The sequence below is a fragment of the Tursiops truncatus genome, chromosome 5 (assembly GCF_011762595.2).
Source record: "Tursiops truncatus isolate mTurTru1 chromosome 5, mTurTru1.mat.Y, whole genome shotgun sequence".
NCBI lineage: Eukaryota > Metazoa > Chordata > Mammalia > Artiodactyla > Delphinidae > Tursiops > Tursiops truncatus.
This window is the reverse complement of record NC_047038.1, coordinates 63,084,518-63,102,159: the sequence shown is the minus strand read 5'-3', so window position 1 is coordinate 63,102,159 and position 17,642 is coordinate 63,084,518. Positions and strand designations below refer to the sequence as shown.

The 17,642-nt window shown below is 44.7% G+C and overlaps 1 non-coding gene across 1 annotated transcript; it reads right to left on the bottom strand.

The window, feature by feature from the left end:
* Positions 1 to 222: 222 nt before the first annotated feature.
* TRNAG-ACC (transfer RNA glycine (anticodon ACC)) lies at positions 223 to 295 on the bottom strand. Its single transcript has one exon. It is a non-coding gene; the product is annotated as a tRNA-Gly (tRNA).
* Positions 296 to 17,642: the final 17,347 nt, after the last annotated feature.

Below are 17,642 nucleotides of genomic sequence, written 5' to 3'. Positions count from 1 at the left end.
ATCATAAAATAGAGAAGGCCTAAATTACCAATATTAGAAATGAAAAAGGAGGCCTCACCTTAGATACTAAATAGATCATATTATAAACAGTAATAAATTTTAAAATTGTAGATGAATTGGACAAATTCTTAGAAAACTATCCTGCCAAAATGGCCATGAGAAATCTGAATATAATTTTTTTTTTTTTTTTTTGGCCATGCCATGCAGCTTGAGGGAGCCTAGTTCCCTGACCAGGGATCGAACCCGTGCCCCTTGCAGTGGTAGCACAGAGTCCTAACCACTGGACCACCAGGGAATTCCCTGAATATAAATATTTTTAAAAATTGACTCTTTAAGTTAATCATTCCCACAAAGAAAACTTCAGGCTGAAATGTCTTCACCAGAGAATTTGACCAAGCCTTAAAATAAGAAACAAGATCAATTCTACACAGACTCTTCCAGGCAATAGAAAAAGAGGGAACAATTCCCAAGTTGTTTTAAAGGGGCAGCATATCCTTGGCACCCAAATATGACAAGGATGTTAAAAGTAGGGAAAATTATAGGTCAATCCCACACATAGATGAAAATATCCAAAATAAAGTATCAGTAAGCTGAATCCAGCCATGTATGCATAAAAAATATAAAAACATTGTGACCAAGTTGATTTGTTAAAAGGGTTTATTCTGGAAATTCCAGGTTGATTTCTCTTTCAAAAATCAATATAATTCATCACCTCAGCAGAAGAAAGGCAACATTTGTGTCAAGGTGACTATTTTAGATGCTCTACGGTCAGCAGAGTTTTGGATAACTTGGTTGTTTTCTCTATAAGCCACTAAGCAAACCAGAGGTGAAGAAATTCTGTTCAGAATCTAGTCAAGGCTCAGTTCATTGGGGTTGGGGAGGAGAAGAGGGTAAGCCGGGAAGTGCCGAGACTGGACCCAGACCTGGGCAATGAGGAAGCTGAGGACAGGGATAGAGGCCACGGCAGCTGGTAAATAAGACTCTCAATAGGGAACAAGTTCCCCTCCCTTCCGATAAATGCAAAGGCTTCCTGAAGAGAGTTTGTGTTCTGGTTTTCAAAATATGTCAGTATTTCTCAAGAAGTACCTGATGTTTAATGGCAAGCACCTCGTCCAACTTCCTGTTGATAACATCTCAGTTGGGGTTAGCCCAGTTCCATTTGTTCCCAAGTCAAAGATGATGGCCATCTCTGACATATTGACCCAGAGACCAGGGCAGTAGGGGCTTGTAGAAAAGCAGGAGAGCCGACCGGTTTTTCCTCCCTTCAATCATGCTAGACATTCCTGGGAGAGACCGACGTCTTGGGGTATGGCCCTATTTGAAGTCAGCTACACATGATGTTTTCTCAGATTCTTGGGTTATTCTCTTTTGTTTTACCTCCTTGTTGTTTCCAAGGTTGAAGCCATGATGTTTTGTTTGTTTTGAACTGTCATGGTCTTACTCTAGCCTCATGGTTAAAAGCTGCTCCTGGAGACACACAGTTCTGGGTTCAGTACCAGTGATGAAACCGACCTGAGTAAATTTGATCAGGCACGACCCTTGGTTTCTGTTACAGTCACAGCAGGTTTGAAGTGAGGACAAGAGGCTTCCTTCCTCACAACCTCGCTGACCAGGTTATAATTCTGCCCCGTAGACAGAGAGTTATTAAGCAAACATTTATTGACAAGTGCAGAACCATTTCTGTAAACTGTCTTTTAGCCTGAAGGAAGCTGCGACTTTCTGTCCCTTCATAGGTGCTTTATCCACCACCTCACATGATAAGGATGTTCAAAGCAGACTCACCAAATATCCAGACACGGGGGTCTCTTCCCTTGAGAGCCGGCAGTGAATGGGGAGTGAGCCAGGATCCTCTGAGTCCATAGCTGTCCGATGGAACAGGTTAGAGTGAACTCTTAAGGGTGAAAGTTACAGACGTCAAGGGTCCATGTATTTCATTTATGCAATTGTGGGGAGTAGCTCTAAAATACTTTGGCTGAGCCACATGTTTTAAATACCTTTAATTGCTCCAATCAGAGCTCATTTCTAAAATCCATCGTGCTAGTTAATAAGCCACTGTGATCACAAAGGAAAAGCCATTTCTGACACCTGCCATGCTGATTGGCAACGCATTAGATGCTGATTGAGATACGAATAACAGAAGCAGGTATGGTAACCAAGAGCACAGGCTTCCTCGTGAGAATGCTGCTGCCCACCCCTGGACTGACAATTATTTATCAGAATAGACCCCCTGAATTGTTGCTTAACCAGAGCAATACATATATCACACTGTATATATGGAAGTACTTAAAACTAAAATGTAGACATTGAAACAACCGTCTCTGCCACATCCTAATTACTAACCTGGACAAGTTATTCAACATTTCCATGCCTTAGTTTTCTCCTTTGTCTATATCCATGGATTGTTGGGTCAATAAAATAACATATGTAAAGTACTTAGGATTGTGCCTGACACACACACAAAAATTAATAAATGGAAGCCTGTATTATACGCGGCATACTGCATGCCATGGTACAGCTGCCACCTGCGTCACAGAAGGCCCTGGCTCTCTGTCCAAGCTGGGGTAGAAATTGAGAGATGAGACTGGCGTCCGCCTAGGTGCGCTGGATGCTATTGCATATCAGGGACTGGGCTGTTACATTAAATACCAGGCCCTTTTATAAAGCAGGAAATCGATTTTCCTCAGTATTTCCAGAGGTGACTTATAATAATCAAACTCATTAGAGACTGATGTGGAAGTCAAATTTCAACTTATAAATCATAATAAGAAACACAGCTACCAAGTACATTGGGATATTTGAGTTCCTGGGAGTAGATGACGATATCTTTAGTGTGGGTTCATTTTATACAATGGATGCATTCCTGAAGACTCTGTTATTCAAAACCCATGTAATTCAAAGCAAAATTTCCCACATTAATAACTTTAAAGTATGGAGGAATATGTTCCCAGAGCACATAAATTGATACCCATTGACCTGTAACTTCCTTTAAATGGTGCCTTTCATTTCTTTAGATGATCTCTGATATTTTGCAGAAGTGAGTCTGCTAAATTGCAAGCATATCATATCATAATGGCTGTTAGGTCTTCTTCAAAGCCTTTTTACGACATCTAAAGTCTGGAATAAATGCATTGCTTTCGGTGCCTTTCTGCGTCACCACACTATAAATGCTCTGATGACATGGTCACAGGATATTTTGAAACATATAATAACTGCACAGTTGTCACCAAAATCACTTGATGAAGTTCTGAGCCATGTGAATAGCAGCATAGTTCACAAGATACTGATGAAAGGAAGAGAGAATTTCGGTTTTAGAACCAAAGTGTCAGTTTGTAATTCACTTGTCTGAACAGCTTTGAAATTGAGCAATTCTTGATTTTTAATTCTGGGGATTTGTGTGATTTCTCTCTCATTTTGAGCACAAAAGGAGACCTTGTGAATGTCTTGTATCACAATTTCAAATACACGTAATTCAAATTCACTTAAAATGTAACTGTGCTGGATGGATGAATTGTTGCTTTGGGGGTCATTTTCTTTTCAAAGAGGGTATAGCAGAAAAGATGTTGGCTTTGAAGCCACCAGACAGATCTGGGTCCAATTTAGTTTTTGTCACTTATTAGCATGTGGGACTTAGTTTCCTCATCTATAAAATTGGAATTATAAATGCCCGTCATATAGGGTGATTCTGAAGATGAATAGTAACATTTACCATTTATTAGGGGACTTACTATAAGCTAATCAATTTTTATATATATATATAAAATTGCATTAATCTTACAGAAATTCCACAAAGTAGAAATTATTATTCCATTGAGAAAAAAAGGCTCATGGACGTTAAGTTACATGACCAAGGCCTAATACCTGATAAGCAGCGGAAGTGGGATTCAAACTCACGTCTGAACTGGCTTCACATCAAGAGACACTACACTTTCTTCTGGAAGTAATTGAGATAATATCTTTAAAATGAACAAGGACTGTACCTGACGTAAAGTGGACAATAAATGACAATTGCTGTTATCATTATGATAACCTCCTCCTTCATGTCCAAAACACACACACACACACACACACATGCACACGTGCACACGTGTATGAAATAAAAAAGAATCTGTATCCTACATCGCTTTAAGCTTCTTCTTTATTCGCTTTCCCACTCATGTATATAAATATATAATATGAAAGGAGAAATGGAACTCCTCAAGGCCTTTCCAGAGAGCTTACAGAGACAAAGAAAAATACTAATTGCTTTTCTTCCTGAAAGAGATAACTCTGGCAAAGTCATTAGTTTCTTAGGGCTGCCATAGCAAAGAGCCATGCACTGGGCGACTTTAACAACAGACGTTTCTTATTTCATAGTTCTGGAGGCCTAGAAGTCTGAGATCAAGGCGTCTGCAAGGCTCCTTCTGTGGGCTGTGAGGGATACTCTGTTCCAAGCCTCTCTCCTAGCTTCTGGTGGTTTGCCGTCAATCTTGGGCGCTCCTCGGTTTGCGGAAGCATCACCCTGACCTCTGCCTCTCTTCACATGTGTCTTCCCTCTGTGCATGTCCAGATTTCCCCTTTTTATAAGGGAACCACGAGTCATATTGGATTAGGGCCTAATCTAATGACCTCATTTTAACTTGATTTCCTCTGTTAAAGGCCTTACTTACAAATAAGCTCACATTCTGAAGCACAGGGAGTTAGGACTTCAGCGTAACTTTGGGGGGGACACAAGCCCATAATGGTGTGTGTAGGGTATGTATGTGTGCGTAAGAGAACGTGAACATGGCTAGCACTAGACAAAAAAAAAAAGATTTGTTGTTGATCCTATCTACCTTCTAGAATGTCTCCTGGCATTTTGGATGTATGAAGTCATGATTTTTTGAAGTCATGACTCTTCGAGTTGCAAGTGACAGACTCAACTTGAACTGGATTAAGCAAAGAGAGAAAGTACTGGGTTATATACTGAAACTACAGAAATGACGGGGAAGCTGTCAAATCTCTCTGGCTCTGTCCTTTTCCGCATGCTGCCTTCATGCTTCCAGCTGCTCCGTGAGGCTGCAAGCATGATGCCAGACCACCCACTCCTTCCCCTCTTACAGCCTTGTAACTAGAGAATTAAGAGCCTTCTTAACTGGTTAAGGGAAGATGCCAATAGGCTCTCCTTGGATCACATGACCTTCCCTAAACCAACCCCTGATTCTTAGGGGATAAGGAAATATACTTGGGTCTACTTGGGGCATGTGCCCATCTCTAGCCATGGGTCTGGGGCTACTAGAATTGGCAAGGTTGAAGTTGGAGGGGATTATTTCCCCCAATGAGAGGATAAAACAATCAGGGCTCATTACAGAAGGGCTTTGGGCATGTTTGCAGCTTGAGGTACGGCTGAAGGTTTGTCTTGCTGCAAGCTCTCCTGGGGGCTCATGTCCCCAGCAGAGGTCTGATGGGTGCTTTGGCTCTGTGCTGGAATCTCATGTTCCTGGTTGTAGGATATGAGTTGTGTCAGGGACGGCCCAGCTCTACCAAACTCATTTTCCTTTCTTCCAGGGCACAGAGCTGTTGTATGGTTTCCAGCCTTTCCTGCAGTTTCACAGTTGCTAAGTGTTGACAAAGTACTGAATTCTAGCCGAAGGAATGTGCTTGGACGTGATACGCGCCACTTCCAAGTCTGACCCACGCGACTGCCTACCCTCCACGTTCTTTCCCTTCCTGCCAGCCTGATGCAGATGGGCACAGCAGCTTGGGTCACATACTGAAGTTGGTGGAACCACAATATGGAAGGAGCATAGGTTCCCGAATCCCTGCTTGGAGGAAAGACATCTGCTCAGCCGACTTTTATGCTACTTTGGACTTTATGTGCGGAAGAAACAAACTTCTATTGTTAGAGAGATTACAAGTTTCAGAGTTTGTTATAGCAGCGAGTGTTGTCCTAACCAACAGGTAGATTTCCTTCCCTTTCTTCACCTTTGCCATCATCACCTCTGTTTTCCCAAATAGCTGCAGTGGATCCAGGACGAACAGAGCTGGGTGACTGCTGACTTTGCTACTTAGCAGCAGGGTGACTTCAAGGAGGTCATCCATCTTCTTTGAGGTGCAGTTTTCTGACCCGTAGGATAATCATGTTTATCCTACACCTTGCAGCCCTGCAAGCCTTGTAATTACCCAGCCTCAAGGCCAAAGAGCCAGAGACATCAACAGTTTATTGGATAGGGAATCTTACCTGTCCGAGGCAAAAGTCCTGGAGTGATACCCCACCGTGTATGGCAGACGGCAGGACATGGCAACAGTCTTATTACTGGGGGAAGTGGGAGTTTACCATTTATCTGGGGGATTGACATCAGGTTGGCTCATCAGTTACCAGGGAAATGAGCAGCTGGGGCAGGGGGCAAGCATATAGGCAGTTACTGATTCAGCCCTATGATGAAGAAGAATGGATAGTCATGTGAGTAAGGTGTGTGTGTAGGTGAAGCAGGCACTGGTCCAGCAGGGGATGTACAGACAGCAAGAGTGCAGCCATCTTGAGTGGCCTGCCCGTACACTACTTCACAAGGCTGACGAAAAGTTTGAACTATAGAGGGTATATGAAAATACTTAAATGCTGATTCTAGGTGTTGATAGTATTGTGTTTTATTTAAACTGCCGCAGGGTGACTTCATCCAAAATGACTTCCTGCCTAGCTCTGGCTGCACTGAAGACTATCTTGTCAGCTAGGAAATTCCTCAGCCTCAGAAGAAAGCCTTCCTGACTCAGAACACAAAGTTATGGACTTGGGCTAAAATGCGGCTGCCATTGATCCTTCTTTCTACCGGGAGGCAAACCCCAGCAGATATTAAATCCCAGGCTCTGGCTCTGCCTCTCTGGACTTCTCATGTAGGAATCATTCTCAGTTCCAGACTCACAGACCTCTGCTTCTCTAATTTATTTTCTCATTCATTCGTTCGCCCATTCATACGTGTGTCCATCGGTTTGCTTATCCATTCATCCACACAAGTATTTATTGCGTGCCAACTCTGTGCTGGAGATACAGAAGTGAGAAGGAAAGGCATGGCTTTACTCTCATGAGAGAGATAAAGTGCTACGACCAGTACTGGGTGCTGCAGAGGCTCACAGAAGGTGCTCGATCCAGGTGCTGTGGTCAGGAAGGGCGTTCCACAAGCAGTGATGCCAAGCACAAGTTCTTCCAGGCAAAGGGATGGCAAAGCTCTTTCTACCACAACTACCAGCTACCACTGAAATCAAGCTACTGGGGTCTTCCACTTGCTAGCCTCATCATTTAGATACCCTGTCACCACTACCACCACCGCCTCCCTTTCTAAGCCCTGCCCTGCCCAACTTCCAAACTCCTTAAGAATACAGTGCCCTGTGTAGCCCTATAACTATCAAAAATTCTTTCGGGCTTCTCTGGTGGCGCAGAGTCCGCCTGCCGATGCAGGGGACACGGGTTCGTGCCCCGGTCCGGGAGGATCCCGCATGCCGCGGCGCGGCTGGGCCCGTGAGCCATGGCCGCTGAGCCTGCGCGTCCGGAGCCTGTGCTCCGCAACGGGAGAGACCACAACAGTGAGAGGTCCGCGTACCAAAAAAAAAAAAAAAAAAAATCCACAATACATGTGTATATATGCAAATGCCTTAAAATGTAATATATAGGTATACATGTTTGCATACATACACATACACAGTGCATATGTGTGTATGTGGATATACAAATATATAATCCCCAAATTTCTAAGAAAACTAATTTTTCAGTTGGGGCTGCCTGTTGCTACCTCAGACACTAAACTTTATTAAATTTCACCAAAAGCGGAAATAAAAGGCAGCCTACAGCTTGTTTTGCTCTCTAGAGAAAGCCAGCAGACCCAACAAACTTCGGAAGCGCCTGGCTGGTGCAAAAGTTACTCAACCGTTTCCTTTGAGAAAAGCTTTATTATTGGAAGTGGGTTAACGATTTCTTCCCTTCCTTTGGTGTCTAGAGTAATGTGTCCCGTGATACATGCCAAAGTTCGAATGACTAACAGCTGATGGTAATTGAGTATTTACTGAGGGGTGGCATGGGAGATGTATTTTTTATATATCATTATCTGCACCATACTCTCTGTGGTATCTCCCTGTTAATGACTCCTAAATTGTTAGAATTACTGATGGCCATGACAGTGACCCCTAGAGCTGAGAGAGAGGGTGGGAGCATTTTCTTAGATTTTATTAACAATAACAATGAGAACAACAGTGATAGCATTTATAAGAGCAATAATCAACATATATTATAATTAACAATTATAATACTAATTTACACCTATTACTTCATTTATGTCTCAGTGTTTGAGCTACTACTTCATTTATTTCTTGCAACTGCTCTTTGAGGTAAGTTCTAGTAATGTCATCCCGATTTTACAGATGAGGAAGATAAGGCACAGAGAGGTTTAATGATCTGCCCAAAGTCACACAGCACTGGCAGAAACAGGGTTTGAACTCGGGCTGTCTAGCTCTAGAATCCATCCTCTTTACCACTAAGGCTTTCACTACTCTTATACAATTTAGTCCTGGAAGGACAAGAAGAAGAGCCTTCTAGCTGAGGCCCCAAAAGCCCCAGAAGAGCCCTGGCTCTGAACTCGAGGCCCCAGATTTCTGGCTTCCCCTTTCCAGCAGGGGGCGCCCATAGTCCACATTTTCTGGGTTCCCGCTAAAAGACTGATGCCTCACTTATTGAGAACCACGACTCAAGACACTTTATCAGTAGAAGCCCTGATTTTAAATTTTGTCTATCACCCTTAGAGCAATGATCCAATACATGGAAATAATCGAGGGAATGATCCAGTACATTTCTTGGAGGACCCGCAATGGGCATGGATAACCACAAACCCAATAAACCTGCAGAAGCCCCAAGCAGATAATCCAGAAAGACATTAGAGGCACAGATTTCTCTTATCACACTCAGAAAACTAGCCCCAGCTCTCAGGGTGGCCTGGACCACATCAGTCCTCCCCGCGGGCTGTAAGGTCAGGGGCCGTGCTGTGCTTGCTGCATTACCCCTTTGGAACTTGTGCCCAGATGTTTTTTCTCTAGTGACCTTTGTCATAGCCTTTGCAGGAAATTAGCTCAGAGGAGCAACCCCAAAAGGCCAAACTTCAACCTGCACCGTAGACAGAAATGCCAGACGGGATTTGGCAGGACTTGTACGTTTCACAGTGCTGAGAGAGTAACTCTGCGAATAACTTGGAGGGGTATGTCCCCCACCCAGACGCTCCCTCCACCTTTGCGATAGTCTGCAATAAAGATCGGGTGAGGGGCCTCACCTTAAATGGGGGCTTCTCAGTCTAGAGGCAGCGACAGAGTTGGTTGCCCTGGGGATGCAAGTTTCTCCAACATCTTACACATTCCCCAGCTGCCCCGAGGAGCCCTAGCAGTTTTCAGGGGACTCTTTTCAGGCCCTCCAAGTCATCCTTTTTCTGCGCATACTTTGGTATTAGAAATCTGATTCAAAATTGAATGAGAGGGAAAACAGAGAGAAATACCCCCAGGCCAGCCTCCAGGGAGATTGCCTGGGTTCAGTTTCTAGATCTGCCTCATGTGGGCTGAGCAGGCCCCAGGCAGTTTATTTACTTTTTCTCTGCAGCACAGTTTTCTCATTTGTGAAATGAAGATAATAAAATCCACCTCCTAGGATCGTTGAGCACCTCCAGTGAGTTCAGGCAGGTAAAGATTAAACACAGTGCTTGGTGCACAGGAAGTCCTGCATCAATCTTAGCTGTTGTAATTAAACCTAGTCATGCAGGCAGCTCTTTCACGGCTTGCACTCTTTCACGACTGCAAACCTTATTGGGACCAGGGCAGTTTTCTCTGCTCTGGTGACACTGGTAAACTTCCTGCCTTCCTCTGGGGACATGAGGCGTCCCCACCTCCTCCAAATTGCAAACTCCCTCCTTCAAGGTAGTTAACTAGAGGCCACGCGGAAGTTTTCTCTCCTGGAATCGGGTTCCTCGTGACTAACTGGCTGGGAGCGAAGTTCAGTTGAAGTTCAAGAAGGCCTCGGTTCTGACTTTTACTCCTTATTGATTTGTGGCACTTAGAAGCCAAAACACCACAGGCACAACAATGTGGCCCTTCTCAGGTGGCCCTGTTTACCCTCCGGGAGCAGGCAGGGTGTGGCCTGAATTTCTGAGCACAGCACAGGGTGTGGTGACAACGCCGGGTGTGGCTGCCCAGAACAGGCCTTGGAGAAAGCAGCTGGGAAACAAGTCCCGGAGACCCGGGTCTGAATGCGGAGGCCTCGGTGTTCCCGCTCTGCTGTGGAGCAGCTGTGGGAACTCGGGTTCTCTGCTCCTCAGACACGACTACGGCAATAATAACAGTATCCCTTTACTGAGTACTTATTAGCCACACGAGGCACCCCGCAGCTCTCCCTTAATTAAGACCACGGGCTGTGTGTGAGTCCCAACATCACCACTACTAGCTGCATGACCCTAGAGACTTATCTTTCTCTTCCTCAACATCCTCACCTGTGAGAAGTGGGGTGGTTAAAGGTACCTTCCTCGAGGGCAGAGCTGGAGGCACCCATCTGACCCCACCTGTATGATTTCATGCCATCTCATAACAACCTTGTGAGGTAGGGCCTCTACCGAGGAGAGGCTCACGGCATATGCTGAGAGAAGCAAGCAAAGCTGGGATGTGATCCCAGGATTATCTCATTCTGAGTCCCAAACTCTGGGTCCAATATCACTGGGGCTCACTGCCTTTCATTTACCATCTCCATGTGAAGAAGCACTGGTTGAGCACCTGACCATAAGACAAGATGTTGTGATCTTTTAAAATTCATTGCCAGTTCCAACAACTCAATTCATAAGCGCACACAGAGCTCTTCCACCTGGGGACTGGGCTGGGTCCTGGATCCATCTCCGTGAGCGGAACGCTGGTCTTGTCCACAGGGGCTCACAGGACAAATAGTAAATGAAGAAGAGACCCTGAGTTGGCACCTTTACAGGTCTAATGACTCTGCTCGCAACTCCATTTGGACAATTTCTTGAGCTCCCGTACCTCTTCTGAGGGCCTTAACTAAACCATCAACTCCCACTTTGCTTGAAATTCCTATTTCTAGGTTGAGGTTTAAAGTGGACTGTTAAATGAAGAGAAAGAAAGAAACTGGGAGAGACATTGGTCATCTATTCCTCAGTCATCAGTGTATCCTTGAAAGACTAGAAGATTTGATAAGGGCTTGAAGAAAGGAAAGACCCCTGTAGGGGACACACCCCTCTTGACATGGGTCTTCACTAAGTAGTGGGCTTTGGGAAATGGCTTTCAGATTCTGGAAAAGTGGTCAGAAGAAAATGTCACCCACTGAGAAATTAGGAAGAAAGTCATTGATGAGATGGGCTATCTGCAGGTGTTCCCCACCTGCAAGATGTGCTGCCCAGGAAGACTTGAAATACCAAGATCAAATCCATGCCTTTATGAAACATGGAATACTCTATAGGCACTATGAGAAATGGTGGGCATTTAAAGATGAAGCAAGCCCTGACCTCTGCCCCCCAGGTGCCTCAGAACCTGGAGCTGAATGTACACAAAGAAAGGTGTAACCTAATCAACTGAGTTAATCTGTGTTTAAAGCTTTGATGTGACAATAAAAGTATGTGGCCAGCATGGTGTCCTAGAAAGGAAGCATTCAGGCCCACTACCTTAGTGTTTATCCAGCCCCCTGGAGGGCCCAGGTTCCTATCAGGAGAGTTGTGAGCTACCTGGGCTAGAGAGACCCTTTTAGGACTTTCCATACCTGGGTAAATTTGCTGCATTAATACTTACAGAGGCTTCCTCTGTGCCCAGAGCTGTTCTAAGCACTTGACATCTGATGGTCCACTTAATCCTCACAATAAACCTATGGAGTAGATGTACTGTCCCCCCAACAACTCCAAAAGTTGATGCCTTGAGAGGTTAAGTAACTGATTGAAGGCGATTATCTCATACAGCTTGTTAGGTGGCAGAGAAGGGCCTTCTAGCACTGGGCCCCCTGCTCTTACCCACAGCACTAGCAGTTCTTCTGTAGGCACCAAAATAGCCTTCTCACGAGTGGTTTGGGTTCCCTGGTCACTTGATCCGGTGTGGGTAGCACACAAAACATGAAGGCCTCTCATTGTGATTTAATTATGTGGCATCGGATTTATACCCTAGTCTCATGTAAATATGGGCCCCATGCATTGGTTGCCCTGAGCGTGACAGCCTTAAGGTGCTCAAAGAAAATAAAATTCCTTACCAAGGACCAAACCCAAAAGCAAATGGGTCAGTGTCCCATCAGAAAACAGATGATACAAGGACACACAGCAGCAGAACCAGGGGTAGAACCCGGTTGCCTTGGCTTCAGTCATGGTTCTTTATCCTTGGAAAGGAAAAGAAAGGACTTAAAATGCACAGGAATCAAGTTCTGAGAATGTCTAGGCCAACTTAGAAATATCCTTTTAATGTGTCCCACAGTTGAGGACTTAAATAGGTACCATGGAGTTTTTTTCCTATCAACATCCTCACTCATGGGGCATGGGTTCCCTCAGGGCTGCGACTTTGAGGCCCCCATAGAGGGGATGGAAGCCCAGGTCCCAGTGAGAATGGGGGAGGTGGGGAGAGAAGGGGACCAAAGGAGAACAAGCCTTGTTTAGAATCTCCAGGTAAGTGTTGAGCAGAGAAGGTGGACTTGAGGAACCTACAGCACTTTGGAGAGATGTTGAAATGGGTTGAGTTAAACAGGAAATGCCTGACAGACCCCCAGAGTAGTTCTTTTTTTTTTTTTTTTTAATAAATTTATTTATTTTTTGCTGCATTGAGTCTTCATTGCTGCATGCGGGCTTTCTCTAGTTGTGGCCAGTGGGAGCTACTCTTCATTGTGGTGCGTGGGCTTCTCATTGCAGTGGCTTCTTTTGTTGTGGAGCACGGGCTCTAGGCATGCGGGCTTCAGTAGTTGTGGCACACAGGCTCAGCAGTTGTGGCTTGTGGGCTCTAGAGTGCAAGCTCAGTAGTTGTGGCGCACGGGCTTAGTTGCTCTGCGGCATGTGAGATCTTCCTGGGCCAGGGCTTTGAACCCGTTTCCCCTGCATTGGCAGGTGGATTCTTTACCACTGCACCACCAGGGAAGCTCCCCAGAGAAGTTCTTCAACTTTTCCTGTTAGAGCCTTAGGACTGTGTGTGGTTAGGGAGAGAAGGGCCTAGGGCCCTAGGGGTGTTGGTGTGGAAGTGGCCTGGGATTTTAGAAGGTTGATGGCAAGCCTCCCAACCCCTCCCATTTCCAAGCCCTCGAGGTATTAGAGCAAGATCCAGAGGATGCAGTTCTAGTTAGAAAGTAGCTTGGATTTGATCCTATTGACGAAGTCTCGTTAATAATATGGCCTCCAGGTTTTGGGAAAAGGTGCCTCTGGAATCCAGGAAATCTGAAAGAGCCAGAAAACATTCATTGCTTTAATCCAATTCAATTCAACTCGGCTCAACTCAACTGAATTCGACATATTCAACTAAACATTTACTGTGTACCAGGCGCTGTGCTGGGAGCTAGGAATACAGCAGTGAACAAGATACGCAAAACTTTCTCCTGCCTGCAAGAAGTTCATAGTCTAAAGGTAGAGACAGATACAAATACAATTAAATCCACATTTAATTACAAATTGTAGCGCACGCCACGAGACCCCTGTGACAAAGAATAAAGGTGGAGAGCTGCTTTAAGACAGGGTCCTCCTCCTCTGAGCAACTGACTCTTCCTCTGCAGCTTGTGGGATGAGGGGCCCCCGGGGAGAGTGGCTGCCGATTAGCGGTTCATCCCCCTGCAGTTCTCCATCTCCAGAATCAGCCCTGCCGAAGACTTATTGCTTCATCCAGCCCTCTGATGCTGTCGAAGGTTGTTGTTGTTTTTTTTTAATTGTATCTAGATTTTCCAGTTTTTCCTGGCAGAAGCTTTGGTCTGCTGTACACTACCCTATCCTAAATGGAAGTGGAAATCACATGACTTTTACGTTCATGTCCTTTTTAACTATGCAAGTTGTACACAAATACATCTCTTTATAAAAAAATTAATTTAAAACAATGGGAGTAGATGGAGTAACTGATGGTTCTCTTGGCCCCTTTTCGTGACTTTCTGCGTGCCAATAGGTGACTGTTATGGGTGAATCTTTCTTACCCTCCCTGATGTCTCTCCTCCACGTGACCTTATGACACTCCTGCCCTCTCTCTTCCTCTCATTTTCTGCCGTGGCTAGAAGAGGGAGGTGGCTTAGCCTAGTTGGTGGATTTGGGAACACTACTGAGCGTGCTCACCTCAGGTTTTCCCCTCTCTTCCTCCTGAGAGTGAACTGTCTGCAAGAGAATTCTCCTCTGCCCTAAGTATTGCCAGGTCATCCCCACCTCTCCCCCTCTCCCAGCATGGGAAGGCCATTCCAGTCCTCTGTTACCCTGATGGCGCAGGTAAGTTAGCCCAATCTTGGGCTTAGCTCATCTGGACTGCACACCAAGCATGCTCTCTGGCTTAACCTTTATCAGTAAGAAACGGAATATTTTGAACCACATCTGACATGCCTCTGGTGAGACGTGATTCTCATCCCAACTCTCAGTTGCAAGAGAGCGCAGGAAATGTGATTTTTAGTTTTCCAGGCTCTGTAGTACAGAAAGGTGTGTTAGAAAAATGTGGCATGGAATGCAGAGGGCCAGTTCCCCGTGTCCACCTTGAGTGTTGGTAGTTTGTGTGATAGCTTATCTCCCGTCTACACCCCAGGGCAGTTAGTATCTGAAGTCTTCTAATCAGAAACCCACAGTTGAAGTATGTGGCTCAGTATTAAAGTTGCATCATCTACCTCTACGCACTGGTGTGAAATGAATTTTAGCAACAGAACCTGACAGTTGTCGCCTAGTCAAATTAGTTTAGATCAGTTTGCAACAGGTTCCTAGAAATTAGATATGTACATATTAAATTTTGATAAATACTCTCGGGTTACTTTCTAAAGGATCATTATCCATTCTCCTATTAACAGTGGTGGAAAATGTCCTTGTCCCATAACCTCAGCAATTCTGAGGTCTCTTTCTTCATTTCATTTGCATGTCCTCCTTATTTATTCTGAAAGCGCAAATAGTAAACTATAATAATTATGAGCTATTGAGCGAAGTACTACGTTGCACTAAACACTTTGCAAACATGACGTCATTTAATTCTGAAACACTATCAGATAGATATGAGCTGCCTCTGTTTTACAGACCAGGCAACAGAAGCTCAGAGAGGTTTAAAAGCTTTCCAGTTGTTCAGAATAGTAAGGAACAAAGCAGGAATGTTAACGAAGGCGACCTGTTCCAAAACCTGTGCATTTAGGAGCGGCAGAAGTGTCAAAAAAAGAGCCAGATTTAATGACAAGGGTTACTATTGTTTTAAAAATAGTATTTAGTTGGTTTTTGATGATTCAAATGGTAGTTCAAGGTCATGGTTATAAACATCAAGTCTCTTACCCTCCAGTAGTACGGAAATAAGGGCTTCTTTTTTTTAGAAGGAAAATCATCCTTAGGATTTAAGGAACTTTCTTCCTATGCACCCTAGGTGGCTTGCATTGATGTGATTACTCACCTCAACTATCTGTATGGGAGCTGAGTGGAAATTTTATAACAGGGAGGAGACCAGAGATTTCTAGTTTTGAAGTGGCCAGTCCAAAATTCCAATCAATAGATTCAGCTCCTTAGTGTTTGCCCTGGTGGCAGGAACTTAGAAGCAGATGCAAGGGCTGTGTGTGTGTGTGTGTGTGTGTGTGTGTGTGTGTGTGTTGTGCCTTATAAAAGTATCTAAATGTATAGAAAACAGACTTGTGGTTGTCAAGGTGGAGGGAGGGTGGGAGAGGGATGGATTGGGAGTTTGGGATTAACAGATGCCAAGTATTATATAGAGACTGGATAAACAACAAGGTTCTACTCTATAGCACAGGGAACTATATGCAATATTGTGTAATGAACCATAATGAAAAAGAATATGAAAAAGTGTATATATGTATAACTGAATCACTTTACTGTACAGAAGAAACTAACACAACATTGTAAATCAACTATACTTCAATAAATAAATTTAAAAAAATGAATAAATAAAAAGGGTCTAAATGGGAGAGTAAAAGGAGAAGTAGGGTATGTGCATTTGTGGCAGAAGGTCAGTGACAGCAATTTGGAGAAGCTGGCCCTGGTCCCCATTTCTTGGAAAACGAGGAGACTTTAAAAGATGAAGAGCAGTTTACAGGTTGCTGGGACCAGTCCCGGAGTGATTTTTTTTAAAATTAATTAATTTATTTTGGCTGCATTGGGTCTTCGTTGCTGCACGCGGGCTTCCTCTAGTTGCGGCGAGCGGGGGCTACTCTTCGATGCGGTGCGCGGGCTTCTCATTGCGGTGGCTTCTCTTGTTGCGGAGCACGGGCTCTAGGCGCGCGGGCTTCAGTAGTTGTGGCTCACGGGCTTAGTTGCTCCGCGGCATGCGAGATCGTCCCCGACCAGGGCGGATTCTTAACCACTGCGCCACCAGGGAAGTCCCCCGGAGGGATTTTTTCATTTATTTAAGATAAGATAATGAGGGCTCAGTGGGTACTCTGTCCTCTCCCTCCTCCCATCTCCACGCCCACTTCAACCCACCCCACTTAGCTTCTAAAGACACCACTTCCCTTTCGACTCTCGGGTCAGAATCTACAGAGGTGAGGCCTTAGAGTCTCTAACCAGGTCTGCAGATGAGCTGGGTTGTCAACCAGGCTTGAAGCCCAGTAGGGTCCCAGTTGGATTTGCTGTGAAGCTGATGAAGCTTCCAGGGCCTCACTTGCACGGGCCCTTCCAAGTCCTGGGAGGGAGCCGGTGTCCTGCTCCCTGGCCATTTGTTTTTTTGATATTTGCAGAAGTACGATGTTTCGACTGCAATTGGTCAAGACTCTTGTCTGCTTCCTTTGTGACTTCTGCTAAGGTTAGTGGGACTGGAGCAGTTTGCACACTTTGTGGACCCTCTTAAAGGACTACTAACTGGGGAATGTCATTTTGTTTGGGCTTAGTAGGATGTATTCAAGTTTCATGTTACTTCTGTGCTGCGTTATTGTCAGTGTGGGAATAACATCCAGGAATATTTTTATCACCCACTGGGCTGGCTCAACCTGGTGGCAATGTGAAGCTGCAGGGCCAGGGGTTGTATAGCAATAAGAGAAGGTCCTGTGCCATCTGGCCCAGATGTGCCAGTGGAAGAGAAGCAAGGTTTGAAATGTACAGGGTCAGAAGCTAACCCAGGGGAAATGCTCCCAGACATCAGGCATGTAAAATCATAAGCATGGGACTCAGTTCTCCTCCTCAACCCCTGGTCCAAACAAAAGTTCCTTCCTGTCGGGAATTACTCAATAGTGCAATGAGTATCATTCAAAATGAAGCATATCGTGTCTTTTCTTTTTGCTGGAATCACATGAAATAGACTTTTTCAGAATTTCTGTATTTATAAGGCACAAACCTGTAGCATTCCTACGAAAGTGAGTACATCTGTGTGTGAAGCCGCATGTTTTATACATCCAATGATTAATAATAATAAAACAAATTTTAATCAGCCATACCAGGGGAAAGACTGATTTGTCTTTCTATTCTCGCTCTATAGAAAAATTATGAAATTGTTGTCATAGAAAGAGGCTAGGCAGCCAAAAAATGTAGAAAACAAGTGTTGTTGTCATG